This window comes from Chanos chanos, chromosome 11 (genome assembly GCF_902362185.1).
Source record: "Chanos chanos chromosome 11, fChaCha1.1, whole genome shotgun sequence".
Classification (NCBI taxonomy): domain Eukaryota; kingdom Metazoa; phylum Chordata; class Actinopteri; order Gonorynchiformes; family Chanidae; genus Chanos; species Chanos chanos.
In genome coordinates, this window is record NC_044505.1 from 14,905,116 (window position 1) to 14,920,115 (window position 15,000).

The window sequence follows — 15,000 nt, forward strand, 5'->3', positions numbered from 1 at the left end:
CAACACATATGCGCACGAACACACACCTCTATACTGACATATATAGAGACTTCTGACTTCCACCAACTACTCTCTCTCTCTCTCTGCCTAACACACACACACACACACACACACACACACACAGGTAGGCATCCCCCTAAAAATTTAAATTGTTTAGACATTAAGATTTTCACTGACATTGTCATTTCACTGTCATATGTGGTATAACACAGGAAGGATTCGTTCACTCTCAAAGGTAGAACAGTGACTGTGGCATCACAACAAATTACTAAAGGTATATAGTAGTGTGTGTGTGTGTGTGTGTGTGTGTGTGTGTGTCTGTGTGTGTGTGGATGAATCTCACCTCAATGAGCCAAACATTTGTTGTCATTATTTGTTCCCTCTCATTCTACAAGAGAAAAAAAAACAGCACAGTCAGTGTCTGTATGTGTGTGTGTGTGTGTGTGTGTGTGTGTGTGTGTGTGAGAGAGAGAGAGAGAGAAATGATGAAGATTTCAATCTCAAGTTGTTTAATTCCTCACACTAATTATTAGCATCTTATGACACTATAAAAGGGATCGACATAAAGTTCCCTGATGTGTGTGTGTGTGCGTGTGAGTGTCTGTGTCTGTGTTTTTTCACTGATTTATGTTTATGTGTTGCCTGTCTGGAGGATGCAGGTGTTTTATTGGAGTCGACCTGAGACATCAAGTGATGGCGTGCACACAGTCATATATTTGATTCAATTTTCATTTATTAAAAAATCCACGAGATGGGAGATAACTTGGTTAAAGATATAACCAGAGGGAACTGTGTTTCACACACAAACACACACACACACACACACACACACACATACACATACACACACACAGCAACACATACAGTCTGATCTGGTTAATTTCATATTTTGTGATAAGTCAATTCATCTTTCTGCCTGGTCATTTTTAATGATGAAATTTGTAGTCAGCCCTCAAAAGCGCTGATGTACTACTCTCTCTCTCTCTCTCTCTCTCTCTCTCTCTCTCGTGACTTTTACTGTATAGTTAGTGTGTTATGTTTGACTGAGTGGTTTCAGCATTAGTTGTAGCAGACTGTTTATGGCTGGGGTAATATAAGGGGTCCACTGGGTCCTAATGCCCAACTGAGTTCATTACAGCTCAACAGCAATTACTGTGTTTTATGAGCCTTAGCAAGAATATGCAAGAGGCGCACTGTACACATATTAGCATGTAAATAAACACACACACACACACACACAAGCACATACATATACACAACGTGCGAGGAAAGCAAATAACCGCTTACAGCGCAATTTGTGTGGTTCACCTTTCATTAGTTCAAATTGAAAATGTCTTCAAGGTGAAAAAGAAAAAGTGTTGGGTAAAGAGGTCAGCCTGAGGGCAAACGTATACACACATAATCACACACTTTAAACACACAATGATAAACAGAGCCAAAATCACAGGTTTTCATACCAAGGCACGAACACAAAATCAGTCAATCAGTGAATACATGCATATGCACATATACATGCGATGCACATGTAAATACAAGATCTCTCTCTCTCTCTTACTCTCTCACTCACTCACACACACACACACACACACACACACACATACATACACACACTCACACACACTAGGGGACCAGGTGTTATATGTGACAGATGGTTGAGCCTTCAGGCAGCTCTTCCACACCTGCTCTCATATGTGTGTGTGTGTGTGTGTGTGTATGTCATTAAAGTTGATCCTGACTGTACTAAACTGTTATTTCTAGGAAGTGGCAGTTGGCTCGTGTGGGCCAGAGTCGTGAAACTCTTCGTATATGACAGGATCCAAACCCCGGGAGGAACATTTATTATATATATATACAAAGAGTCAAAGTTTAGTCTGTGGTCAATGAGCAAACGTTGGAGGACACTCAAAGTGAAAGTGAACACACACACACACACGCACACAAAACACATCACAAAAATAAAAGATTTCCCCTGTCATGTTAAATCAGCCTTTTACTCCCTTTCATTTTGACAGTCATGGTTTTCACTGAGGGTAACCATTTCCTTAGGCTGTGTGTGTGTGTGTGTGTGTGTGTGAGAGAGAGAGAGAGAGAGAGAGAAAGTGTGTGGGTGGGGACGCTCTTCCAACTTACTACAGGTCTCTCAACTATCTTTCATCTTGTTTTTCTTTCTTCACCTTTATGACCTCTCTTTTTTTTTACTTTTTTATCTCCCCCGCTACCCCCTACACCCCCCCACACACACACACACAAACACACAAGCCGAGAGTAACAAATCACTGCCCATTATTTTCCATGATGTTGCATGATTGACAGCTGTCAAACATAACTAGATGACGTGCTTTAGAGAGACCGAGCTACAGCGCCTACAAACCCCGGCCGGCGTCCTCCACAAACTGTTGCCGTTTTACCTACAGACACTCGTCCTCCTCCGCGGCCGAGACAAAAGGCGCGGAACATTTTAGGAAGACTTTTAAATCCTGCGCCTAAGGACGCTGCACTCTCTTAATCCAATTACGTTTGTTTGATTTGTTTATCTGAACGCTTTCTATCTCACTACACCACTCCCATGTTACAAACGCCTTTTGCTAGCTCTGTCACTAAATCGATCAAAACGGCAGTCAAACATCATCCACGCCGGCAACGAACCCCTATGTTTTTTTTTTTTTTAATATGTCATGATAATACATTGGTTGGCATTTTCTCCTCAGCTCTGAGAGAGTGAGGAACAACACGATAAGGATCTCTTCCTGCTAAACCGAAGCGGCTTCAAAGTAGGCGGCCAACAGACTCTCGTCTTAATCTTAAAATAGAGTACGATAACTCCTCATAAAGAACGACACTCAGGGATTATTTAATCTGCTTCTGAACAAAGAAGAGTTAATGATGCCTGATAAGCTTCTTTCTCTGTATATCTGATATGTGTGTTGACTGACAGCAGAAAGAGTGAACTACACCCTCTTCTCTATCTCATTTAGCCTTCTGTCTTCTAACGTAACCCTTTCTAGAACGCTTTCCGCCGAGTCATGATGTAAAATGATTTTCCCTCTCCATTCAAATATTTGCTCTAAATATTTGAAAAATATTTGAATAATTTGCTCTGGAAATGTGATCATTTGTCCTTATATTGGAGTGTTTTGTCCGTTCATTTCGGTGCATCATGCATTTTCTGACCTGGGTCACCAACAAAACACCCTTGTGTCTCATTTCGGGTTGACTGACACCTTTAGAGAACCAATGGGCTTTGCTCGTTTTCCATGCTGGCGGGTGGCAGCCGCCCTCTTCTCCAGCAGATGAAATCGGACATGCTCAGAACCCTCCAAATATATAAATATAAAAATATATACTCATAAATATATACTTAATCCAGCTCTGACAAAACAGACGTGCTCGGAGACATACATTAATCGAGTCGCTAGCCCCCCCCTGGCCTGTCTCACCTCGGTCACAGAGCCATACGAGTTTAATGAGCTTTTGAGGATCAATAAAAACCTTATGGAAGAGCGAGAGAGCAAGAGGGTAAGGGAGAGCGAGAGAGCGAGAGGGTAAGGGAGAGCGAGAGAGCGAGAGTGTGTGAGTGAAGTGATAGGGAAAAGAGGAGGGAGAAGCAAAGGCGTACTTCACATGATTTTTACGACCCCAGAGAAGTTGTAACTCTGCGTTTAATGGGCATCAATCACGGCGCTTCGCCAAAACGAGGGAGAAAGTAGAGTGTGTGATAGTGTGTGTGTGTGTGTGTGATGCACAAACACAAATGACCACACCTAGTGAAGATGATCAAAAGCAAGGTGGGGGTGGGTAGCAGGGTTCAGACAAGCCTGCTATCCAGAATAAAGAAACGACTGTGATGTCTGTGTAAAAGAACTCTGACGTCCATCCAATCATCCAACGTGTGCATGTAGCACTCTGTGTGTGTGTGTGTGTGTGTGCACGTGTAGCTGTGTTTGTGCATGAAAGTCTAAAGTCCGCCCCTTTCTGATTAAAAAAAAAAGTGTTCAGAATCCCACGACAGTTTTTGGAGTGTGGGGGCTCCCTACTCAGGGATCGGACGTAAAAGCGTGAATCAAAACCCATTCAGGTCAAGTCATGGTCAGACCAGTTAGGTCTATCTCACTGAGCAACTGTGTAACTTTCCGCACTGTTTTAATCTTCTTAAAGACTTAATCCATATCTGTACATCTTCAGAGCTCCACAAACTTCCTCTCGACTTCTTGCGCAGGCTAAAACAGGAGAGAGGAGAGAGGCTAAGAGACTAAATTAAACAGGCTTCTTCGAGGCCAAACGAACACCCAAAACTCAAGAGGAAAAATTAATAAGGCTAATTTATGGCGCAGAGATAAATTAACTTAAATCAAGAGATCCTTGTTTAATCTTTCCCCTTGTCAGAGATGTGCAATTTCTTCGGAGGATAATCCTGGCTCGGTTGTTCAGAGTCAAAGAGCGGTTTGTTGTTAGCATCAGTGTGTCGCTAAACCACACATGCCCCCTTATCTTGTGCTCGCCGCTTAGACTTCTCATTACAACAGAATAACACAGAGCTAAGCAAGAACGCTCGTTTCCAGTGTAATTTCACAATAACACTCTTCCACACGCCTCATTGGCTTGCCTCTAGGGCTCCCATTGCTATGCTAATTTGTCGTTTCCTCTTACCCAAATGGAGGCGGACTGGAATATGGAAAAATGCTAATACGCTAGCATAAGGTCTAGTTGAGTCGAGTCAAATGGCAAGCTTGAACGCACCGTCACATGCTCTCTGATCATGTAGCATCTGCGGCAACGGAATTCGCACGGAGATCGTACCAAGTTCGCTCTGTGGGAGAGTGAAAAGGTCACGTCGACGGTATTTTTTTGTGAAGGGCAGCTTTCTCGAAAAAAAGAACTACCTAGGGGTTTTCAGGACAACTGAAGTTCAGCTGAATGGTGGGTGGTGGGTGGTGGGGGGTCCTGATATTTGACGGAGTGTACTTCAGTTTTTAATGTCCACAGCAATAACGGATTTCCAGGGAGCGGATAATGCGTCACATTAAAGTACTGTCTAATACGAATGCATGATATGCTTCAATAAAAACCCACCAAATCTCAGTTTTCAGAATCTAATCAGATCTGCCTACACAGAGCAAGCTGTCTTTGCTTTAAACAGGGGTTTTTAAAATGCCCTGGAGAACAACAGGGCATCGTATAACGAAGCGCCGAAATGTTTTACATGGCTTCTCGCGAACCTCCCGGGACAGCTGAAAGGTTGCAATCATGTATTTGTAAGGGTGGATCTCATTACAGACGATTATCATTTGGATTGGTGATTTGGATTGGTTTCATTTTTGACCCAAGAACCCGCCCCGTAACATGTTTTCATAGCGTCAAACTTTGTGCTGTCTCGACCCGCAGATCTTGAACATATTACCCTGCCTGCGGTACCGCTTCAGCTTGACGCGTCGTCTCTTCAATCCTCTCACACACTCATTCACTGTGAAATATTCCCTATGTTTTTTGACGTTATATTTCCATAGACGTCATATAGCACTACACATGAACCATGTAACCACGATTACATGACGCGGCTGGGGAAAGCCATTTAACTACGGGCTAATACACAGCCAACGGACTGACCACCTCAGTCATTAACTAACATCATCCCAAGATTTCCAGTGGTCAAACTGACACAACCAATTAGAAACCCCGTACACATCATCCATACGGCTGATGCTAGAGTGCATTTGGATCATGTTGCACATGATTCCGTCGTGTGTATGCGTGTATGCATGCGCGCGTGTGTGTGTGTGTTTTGACAGGAAGACCCTCCAGAGAGTTGCCTGGTTTCTCTGTGCAGGAACTCAGAGCGCAGAGTTCCTGACATACGGTCATGTCATGTCATGTCACTTAAGTTCACAACCGGTGCAGAAATCCACTCAGATACAAGCATTTCATTTGTTAGTCCTCAGCCTAGGGATTTGAGACGAGAGCTCAAACCATAGAGGGGAAAAAAAAAGAGAGAAAGAAAAGGATAAAAAGAATAAAAAAATAATAACTGAGAGACACTCGTGGTTACAGTGATGATGCTGTTAAAGGTTTAATTAAAGTGGAAGTTGAAGAGTGCCAAACTGAACATTTCCACTTCCAAAGCATTAAGCAAAAAGGTAAAAGTTTTTCTTTTTGTTTGGGTTTTTTTGTTTGTTTGTTTGTTTTTTAAAGTCTAATCAGTATTATGTAAGCGTACCCAGCAAAGGACATAGACAGTCAATTAAGACAAAGGAAGAGAAAGCTTGTTTGTATCAGTTGCTCACACCTACATACAGATTTATTAAGTTTATAAACTTACAGAATGCACAGAAGACAAACACTCCACAAGTGCATTAAAAAAATTTTTCATACAAGTCTAGCAAAGTGTCAAAGATATTTCCAGAAGAGCAGTCACTGTTTACAGACAAATCTGTTTCAACTTTTTGACACCAGCAGCTGAACACCAGGGTCTTAATGGTTCCAGTGCTATGGAAAAGCACAGCAGAAACACACCGGTTTGGAATCGGTATCAAACGCAGTCGAATGACAATTCCTGATTAAGTCTCTCCATATTCCCTGATCTCACAAACCATATCCATTTGCAATCAGCCCGGAGTCCTCAGCACCAAATAATAACACTCACATATTGGCCTAAAAACGGAGCCATTCATAATCAGGGAATATAACTGATTAAAATGGAGAAGAAGCGTAGAGCGCCTGAAGATATTTCCAAATTTACATCTTAAAGTGCCGTTTTCCGTTGCCCTAACTGAACTCAACACTTTTGGGGGTGATTAATTATGTGCCCTGAAGCCAGTGGCGGCGCTGGTAAGAGCGAGCAACTTTTCAAACCGGCGATCGTTCCAACTTCACGTCGAGAGCGTTTGGGCTGACGGTTTACTCGGTACGGAAAGATCACTGGTGTGAGGGAGCCAATTATCTGCAGATTTAAGACCATTAAAGGAACCTTGTTTTACTAATGAGCAGATTATTATTCACAGGAAAACGTGCAAAACACACACACACACACACACCCACAGGAGTTATGTTTGATGCATCAAAAGTGCGTTTCAGGGTATTACACTACAGAAAGTATATTAATCATATCCTCTGAAAATCTTGATCTCAAGAGCTCAGTTAAAAAGGAGAGTTTATTCAAACATTTCTCCAGCCAATCATATTATTAACCGCACTCTTATTCGGAGCCTCCCTGCGCATGCTGGAACCGTGTGGCTATTTTAGGTTTGACTTTAAAGCTCAGGAAGGTGTGAAATACACGGAATGTCGAAAAGAGAATTTCAGTGTTCTCTCTCTTTCTCTCTCTCTCTCTCCCTCTCTCTTTCTCTCTCATTCCCTCTCTCTCTCTCTCTCTTTGACATAGTAAGGCCTCCATTATGTCCTACATTAATGCAAAATAAAGGAGCATCTTTCTGCACTTACCACATCCTCATACGTCAACTGCTCAGATTTCTCTCTGTGTGTGTGTGTGTGTGTGTGTGTGTGCACATGTGTGTTCCTTGGCCCCATTTACTTTATTCACCTGGTGACAACACACCGGGAAAACGGAGTTTGGTCAGGTGTATGTGACAGAGAAATACAGGGCTGACATTTATGTGTTATGGACAGTGGAACACTGGGTGCATGTGCTAATGAGTTCAACTCATGAGAAAAAGAGCAGGAAAGAAAGAGAGAGGGAGAGAGAGAGAGAGCGAGAGAGAGAGAGAGAGAGAGAGAGAGAGAGAGAGAACAAGGGGAGTGATTTAATCAGGAAGGTGTTTCTGCTGTAGAGGTATAGAGTCTAGTACATAATAAATCAATTTAGGAGGACCGCTTCACGCTCCTCTAGGCACGAGGTCAGACATGACTTTATCACGGTTCAGCACACGGTTTCCATGGGGACAAAAAAAAACAAAAAAAAAAAAACGGTTTAAACACCCAGCAGTCTAAATGTCCCGAGCAGTACCTCAGAGTGAGGGAGAAGTGAAAGAAAGAAAGAAAGAAAGAAAGAAAGAAAGAAAGAAAGAAAGAAAATTGCCTACACTTCTAAAGCCTGTAAACCCAGTTCTCCTGACAGCTCCTAATCACCACGGTAAACCCAAGTCTTCCCTGTTTCAGCTAAGGGTAAGTAAGTCTGTCTTCATCGTCCAGATGACCAGTCACATGAACTGGGAATCCAGGGGAGAGTGTTTTCTGGAATGCTAACACAGAGTTCACTGAGTTTGGGTTGGACGAGTGCAGGGGGGAGACCAAGGCTTCTACATACATTGCTTTGGCCTGAGAGCTGATGAATCAGCCCTTCCGTTCTCTCCATCTCTCTCTCTCTCTCTCTCTCCCTCTTTCCCTCACTTCTGTATTCTAAATGACATATGAGCTCACTGTTACAGCCCAGAGAGAAGAGAAGCCCGACTTAATTAGCATCTCTCTCTCTTTCGCAAACACATGTACATAAATACACACACACACACACACACACACACACACATCCTGAGGCTGTCTTGTCATAGGTCAGTCATTTCAGGCATTAAAGGATAGACGGAGCTGGACTTGGCCCCGACAGCCTCTCTGTGTGTTTCAGACAGCTCCTTGACTCATGTTTGTTTTAATAATTAGCAATGCTGTAGACATGTGGTGCCACCTCCATCAAAAGTTCATTTTCTGATCTACTCATATCATTTGCATATTGTCTCTAATTAGGATTTCTATTGGTCAGGGGAAATGCCAGTCACTTCGCGGAAACGGTATCCAGTCTTCAGTCATTGGTCCAAATAAAGGAGAAAAGAGGGAATCTTCTCGGAGACCTGGATCATCTTACGGAAGTGCCCAAAAGTTTTCACTGTGTTTGAGGCCAGTCCATAGCTCTGGTCTGGCCTAAAATGACCTTCTGGTCTCTCTTGTATTTGTTATAGGCCAGATGCCAATCGCATTAGCCAATCACAGCTCTGCGTTTCAGATTTTGAGAAAGACCAGACATCGGTCAACCGTCAGTTCAATTCAATTCCATTCATGTCAGTTCAATTAATGAGCCTTCACTGGTAGGACTATGGCACATTTTAACTCCTATATCTCAAAAGCGTTTCGTAAAGAAAGTAAGAATAACATTGGAACTACAATTAACTGCAACAACGGTAAGGTAAAATATTGTAAAGATTCTATCTTACACATTCCTTTACTGGGTTCCCCAAACACAACTAATTTGGTCCCTGATTGGATGAAGAGCACACATACCTGTTTCTCAGGTGAAAACATAGCCTTGAACTATGAAGGCAAAACGAAGCAGGTCTTTATCCCCTCAGGACTAGATTTTGGGGACCCTGCATAACACTGTTTAAAATAAACAGGAAGTCCATCATTGCGCAAAAAACATTTCTTGAATATATCCATTGTATTGGATTTTCATCAGCACCAGTCATTTCTTCCTACGAGAATGTGATCCGATTATGATGGTTTAATGATGTATAAATGTATCCTGTCATTTTGATTACCTGCGAGTCAGTTGTAAGGGAATTGAAACTGTGGCTCAACAGTGAATTTTATATCACGAAGGACATTAAAATTACGAGAGGCTTTTTGTGAAATGAAGCGTTATGTTTTCTACCATATCTTTGAAATCGTGGTAACATCCTGTAAAAAAAAAAAAAAAAACTCGGGCACTAGGAGTTAGAGGGTGACTGTTGCCGTGATGGTGGGAACGGCGTCGCCTTTTCGGGCGAACAGCGCTATCCGAGTTTTATCCGCAACGGAGATAATTCATAGCGCCCAGTCATCTGAGCCGTTCCAGCCGCACCGCCTAAGGTCGTATCCCCTCCCTGCCCGAGTGACCACTCACTCACTCAAGCCCCTGTCGGCTTTACCGGCGCGTGGACATGGTCACAGTAGCTCGGCTTAACGAGGCGTGATGTCCTAAAAGCACCCCGTCATGCTTAGCAAACGGCATTCCCTCGTCACGAGGAGGAGGGCGTCTTTGCCTCGGATACCTCGAGACGACGATAGGTGATGGAACTGGAGTGTTTGCGCTCTGAGGAAATCTGAAAATTTTCTTCCTTTTTTTTTTCGTCTTTTTTTCCCCTTTAAGCTCAAATGAATTGTGGTGGCAGACAGAGTCCACCGTGAAAGATTTAAAGCTGTGTAAGGTTCCACTCTGCAGTTTGTTCTGTCCTCCTGACAACCTTGCAGACAATATATAGTGTAAGCTGTATACCTGCTCCTGTGAAAAAAAAAACACCCACACCAAGTACCAAATCAGAATAGGTGGTTATACCTTCTTTTTTCCTTTCTTTCCTCCCATTCATACATCCACTGTTATTTCACACTTTTGTGAATGTGTTCATACTTTGGCGTGAGTTACTTTATCAATGTATAAACTTGTAAAAATCCTCTGTTTTTCATACAACCCTTCGAAATGTTTATAAATAATAAACCATCTATCTATCTATCTATCTATCTATCTATCTATCTATCCATCCATCCATCCATCAGTGGGGGACCGCTGAGAGAATACTAAATGCCTGAAAAGAAAACCAAAACACAGTACTAAACCACAGCACTAAACCACATCCACTCTAGCTGTCATACTATTAACAAACAACACGATGTGACAAAGCGCATTTGCATCGTCACAGACATGCTGTCTCCACATCCAGCGTGATACAACATAATACGATGAGATTTCAATTGCGACGCTGGTTTGTTTTGGAGGAGATGCAGCAGCGGTTGCGTAAGGGAGGGGGGGGGGGATTCTGCCCATGTCTGCATAATGCGCATAAATGTTTATGATTCACGGCTGAGTCAAAACGGAAGACCACGGTGACTTCTGTCAACTTCTGGAACGTCCCGTAGGACATGCACGGAAGCTTTCTGTCCGATGGAATATATTTCAAATCTGTAATGGGTATTTCCACATACTACTCACATCCAATCCCAAATCTGAGAGAGAGAGACAGAGAGAGAGAGAGACAGAGAGAGAGACAGAGAGGGAGAGAGAGAAAGAAAGAGCAAAGAAGTGCAGAAACTAGAAGAAATGAGTTACTAGGAGCTGAGTAGACTTCATCAAGTCAAGAGTGGAGAGGAGCAGAGAGATAGAGGGAAAGAGAAAGAGCACAGGAAAAAAATGCAGAAACCAGACGGGAAGAGATTATAGGAACTGAGCGGACACCAACAACAGAGAGATGTGGGGAGAGAGAGAGAGAGAGAGAGAGAGAGAGACTGAGTATTGCTTTAAGATGAATGCAGCCCTGAGCTCCAGGGGTCTTTCTGTGATCATGAATCTGTGTTTTGACATCTCTCACATTCTCACAGAGACCCTGCACAGATGTTCCTAATTCGGCTTAATCTGGAAAGAACACTCGAGCAGGAAACTAAACGTCAGCACATTTCCACAGGTTAATCCAACGCGTTCGTTCATTTCCACCGTGATGTGAGTCTCCTGAGACTAGAGGTGACATGTTACCTTCAGGAACACCTGGGTTTCCTTCCTCTTTTCTGATTCTGAGTATCACAGGTTGATCACAAATCTCACTCACTCACTCACACACTCACACTCCTCTCAGTAAAACAAAACGCAATGGGCAAAAACCTCCTGCTAGACCTCGACACAGTTCTCTGACACAATGTGTGTTATTCGTATCAGATTTATCCACCACAGCACATATAGGTAGACTTGAACATAGTATACAAGACTTGTTCGGGTCCTTTGATTCGGTTCTGTAGTGCATTAATAATGACATATTTAAAAACACTATCTGAATCGTAATAATGTAAAATTGTTCTGCCAGCCTTAGGTTATTACATCAGCTCTACATATTAGTTCAGTTTACAATTCAAGCTATTTGAAGACTTAAGCCTTTGAAACAAACAAAAAGAACAAACATAAAAATAAAACAAACAGTTTTTTTAAAAATGAGTTTTCCCCTTATCAGACTGGCCAATCCTCTCGTATACAGGCAAACAAGAGAGATGTTGTGTCATGGCTCATCATTTTTAAATGATTAATCCTCTAAAACGTTTTATTTTTCTTCTCTTCAAAAAAAAAACTGAGTAAAGAATTTGTGGAGAGCTGTCAAAAAACCTCTTTTATGTAAAAGAAGCGCATGTTGGACGGCAGATTTCGTGACCATGTCCACTGCCCCCTGTCGCTATTGTGGAGCCGTGCCGCGGGACCCAGCCCGAACCTAAATGAGTTTCTCTCCCGGCGCTCCCACAGGCTGCGGCTATGAATAAGCCCATTCTGGCCGGGCTGGCTACACTCTCGGCCCATAATAAGACAGCTCAAGGTCACCGTGGCAACAGGGGGGCTCTGGGGGCTCTCGAGCAAAAAGCAGCGACTCCAAAAAGGCTCGCGGTCACGTGGTATCGGGGACGAGCTTTTGTGTGCGCGTGTGTGAGGAAGTAGGATTGCCTGGGCCCTAGTCTTTAGCGATGGCCATTTGCCCTCTTCATACCGAAAAAGGTGAGATTACTTAAACTGAGTAACGATCAATACCCCGTGGAATAGCGCGAATTAATTAAAGTGAACAGAGTGTGAGCCTCTGTAACCTTCTGTCCCACGCGCACACAACTGTCCATCAAATGACCGTTTACATTAAATATCGGTCCTAAATTAAGGCCATTGGGACACACTAACAACGAACAAATGGTCACTTCAAACTCTGTATCAAAGAAACAAAAGGGGCTGAATATATATATCCATACCTGAACTATGAGATTATATGACAGTGTTACAACTATGATACCCTGTCATATGACCTAGCATGTGTCCAGAGGTATCCCTAAAGCATTGTTAGCGAGCATATTGCATCCTACAGGTCTATATATTTCATATAAATACTGTATAGGTTTTACAAAGTTCTGGCCTCATTCAAACCTTTGACTTCCACTGTAACGTTATTTAATGTGTGTTTCAGTGCGTCTGGCCTAGCAAGAGCTTAATGTAATCATCGGAGGAAACATCCTGGCCGACAGTAAACAAGCTTCCAGGCTGTAGGCCGTTAAAGAGTACTAATGCTCTACTGGGTGAAACTGAGTAGTTTTAGACTGTTTTTTCATGGAACGAACAATAGGCAATGCCGCGTTTCAGTTTGGAAATGACTAACGAGCGAAGTTCTGGACTACACCATATAAAAGATCATGTATGACGTCACAGTGAAATTACAAACACACACGTAAACCCAGTTCAGTGGGAACTTCGGAAGAAGATTAGACACTGAAAACTGATCAAACCGTGACTTCTTTGACTTGTCAAGGACGTTTCCCCATATTAAAATTCATATGATTTCTTACACACATTTGTCAAAATGTTAAATATCATAAAGCTCTGCCAACTGAAGAAAGGCAAAGAAATAGTAGCCGTTAATTATAGAAAATGTAACGCTACCACCTAGTGGTTGGAAATCTGCATTGCACTTTGTAATTTACTTTCTGAAAGTAGAACTTGTGTTTGTGGAGAATGGTGCATGTCCCTGTACCCAAATAAACCAATATTTCAATTAACCTACAGACAAAAGAGTCCTCCCTCGGGTAGCTGGTTTCTGTGGCTACATTTAAACATATAACTATAAGTATTGCTAAAACAATCACTTTCTTATGTTTAGAGAGAGACAGAGAGAGAGAGAGAGCGCAAAATGGAAAAGTCAGATCATGGAAGAGAACAATATACATTTATTATTGAACCACCCTTTGAAATCCAAAAGACTGGGGACTGGAGTCAGGAAAAAAAAAAAAAAAAAATCATTGCACTACTTAGTAAAGCATACTAGTAATAACTCTCATAAAAAATGTACAAATGTTTGTTAAAAATTTTTATATCAAGCCTTCAAATGATTTTGGTTACAGATATTATACATATGAAACTACAACCTCATGTTAAATGATACAATTGTATTTTTAATGGAAACAAACCAAAAAAAAAAAAAAAATTAAACAGGAAAAAAAAAAAAAAAAAAATCAGAAGCTCTCATATTGGTTTAGCAAAACAAAACAAAAAACAAACAAAGAGACATAAATAGTAAAAATGAGGTAACTGCTATTGTACCAAGCAGGGGAGGGAAAAAAAACTCCTATAAACGTAAAAAGAACGACGGTAATGTATTCCGCATGGGCGTCATCACCACGAACTTCTGAAAAACCAGCCAGAGGGTTTTTTCTTTCTTTTTTTTTTTTTCAATATTACTTATTTAAGGTTGTTGGAGGAAACAACCAATGACACACATGCTGACCAACACTGGAAAATGGGTAAAGGCATCTCTTATTTAAGACACTGTGGGCTCCAAGCTGACACATACGCCTCTGTGACGCTTTTTAGGGCTGTTCCGGAACCAAGAAACATTGTGACATGGCAAATATCGCGACCAATCAGAACAGCTCTTACGGACCTCATATAGCACGGAAACACGTTGCTGAACTGTCTGCAATACGCTGTCTTTTCCAGTGGTAACCCGTTCAAAACGCATTGCTACGACCGGTTCGAACGGAAGCTGTTGTGAAGGTTCCGTGACGGCTTAAAAAAAAAGTCACGTGCGAAACGGCAGACATACAAAAGAAATCAAACAAACACTGGGGAGGTGACAGTGACAGACTTGAGCAGAGCCAAACGGGGGGGGGGGGGGGGGGGGGGGGCAGGAAAATGGGTGTGAAAGAATTGTAAATGTTAAATACATGTTTTACTCAAAGCCCGCGGGAAAAAGAGAGAGAGAAAAAGAGAGAGAGAGAGAGAGAGAGAGAGAGAGAGGGGAAAAGACAGGGTAATGTGCAGATCAGTTGACAACCCTCAGAGTACTCCTCTCTATGTACTGTCTGAGTGCCCATGTGTGTGTGTGTGTGTGTGTGTGTGTGTCTGTGTACACAATACTCTCCCTTTTTTTTTTTAAATTTTAAACAGCAGGTTAAGTGTCTTTCCCTTTCCCTTTTCAAACCAAAACCATGATGCTACAATATTTAACGCTCTTTACATGTGTTAAACTTGTGTCCATAAACCCATTCACATTCTCTCACACGCACACACACACAAACACA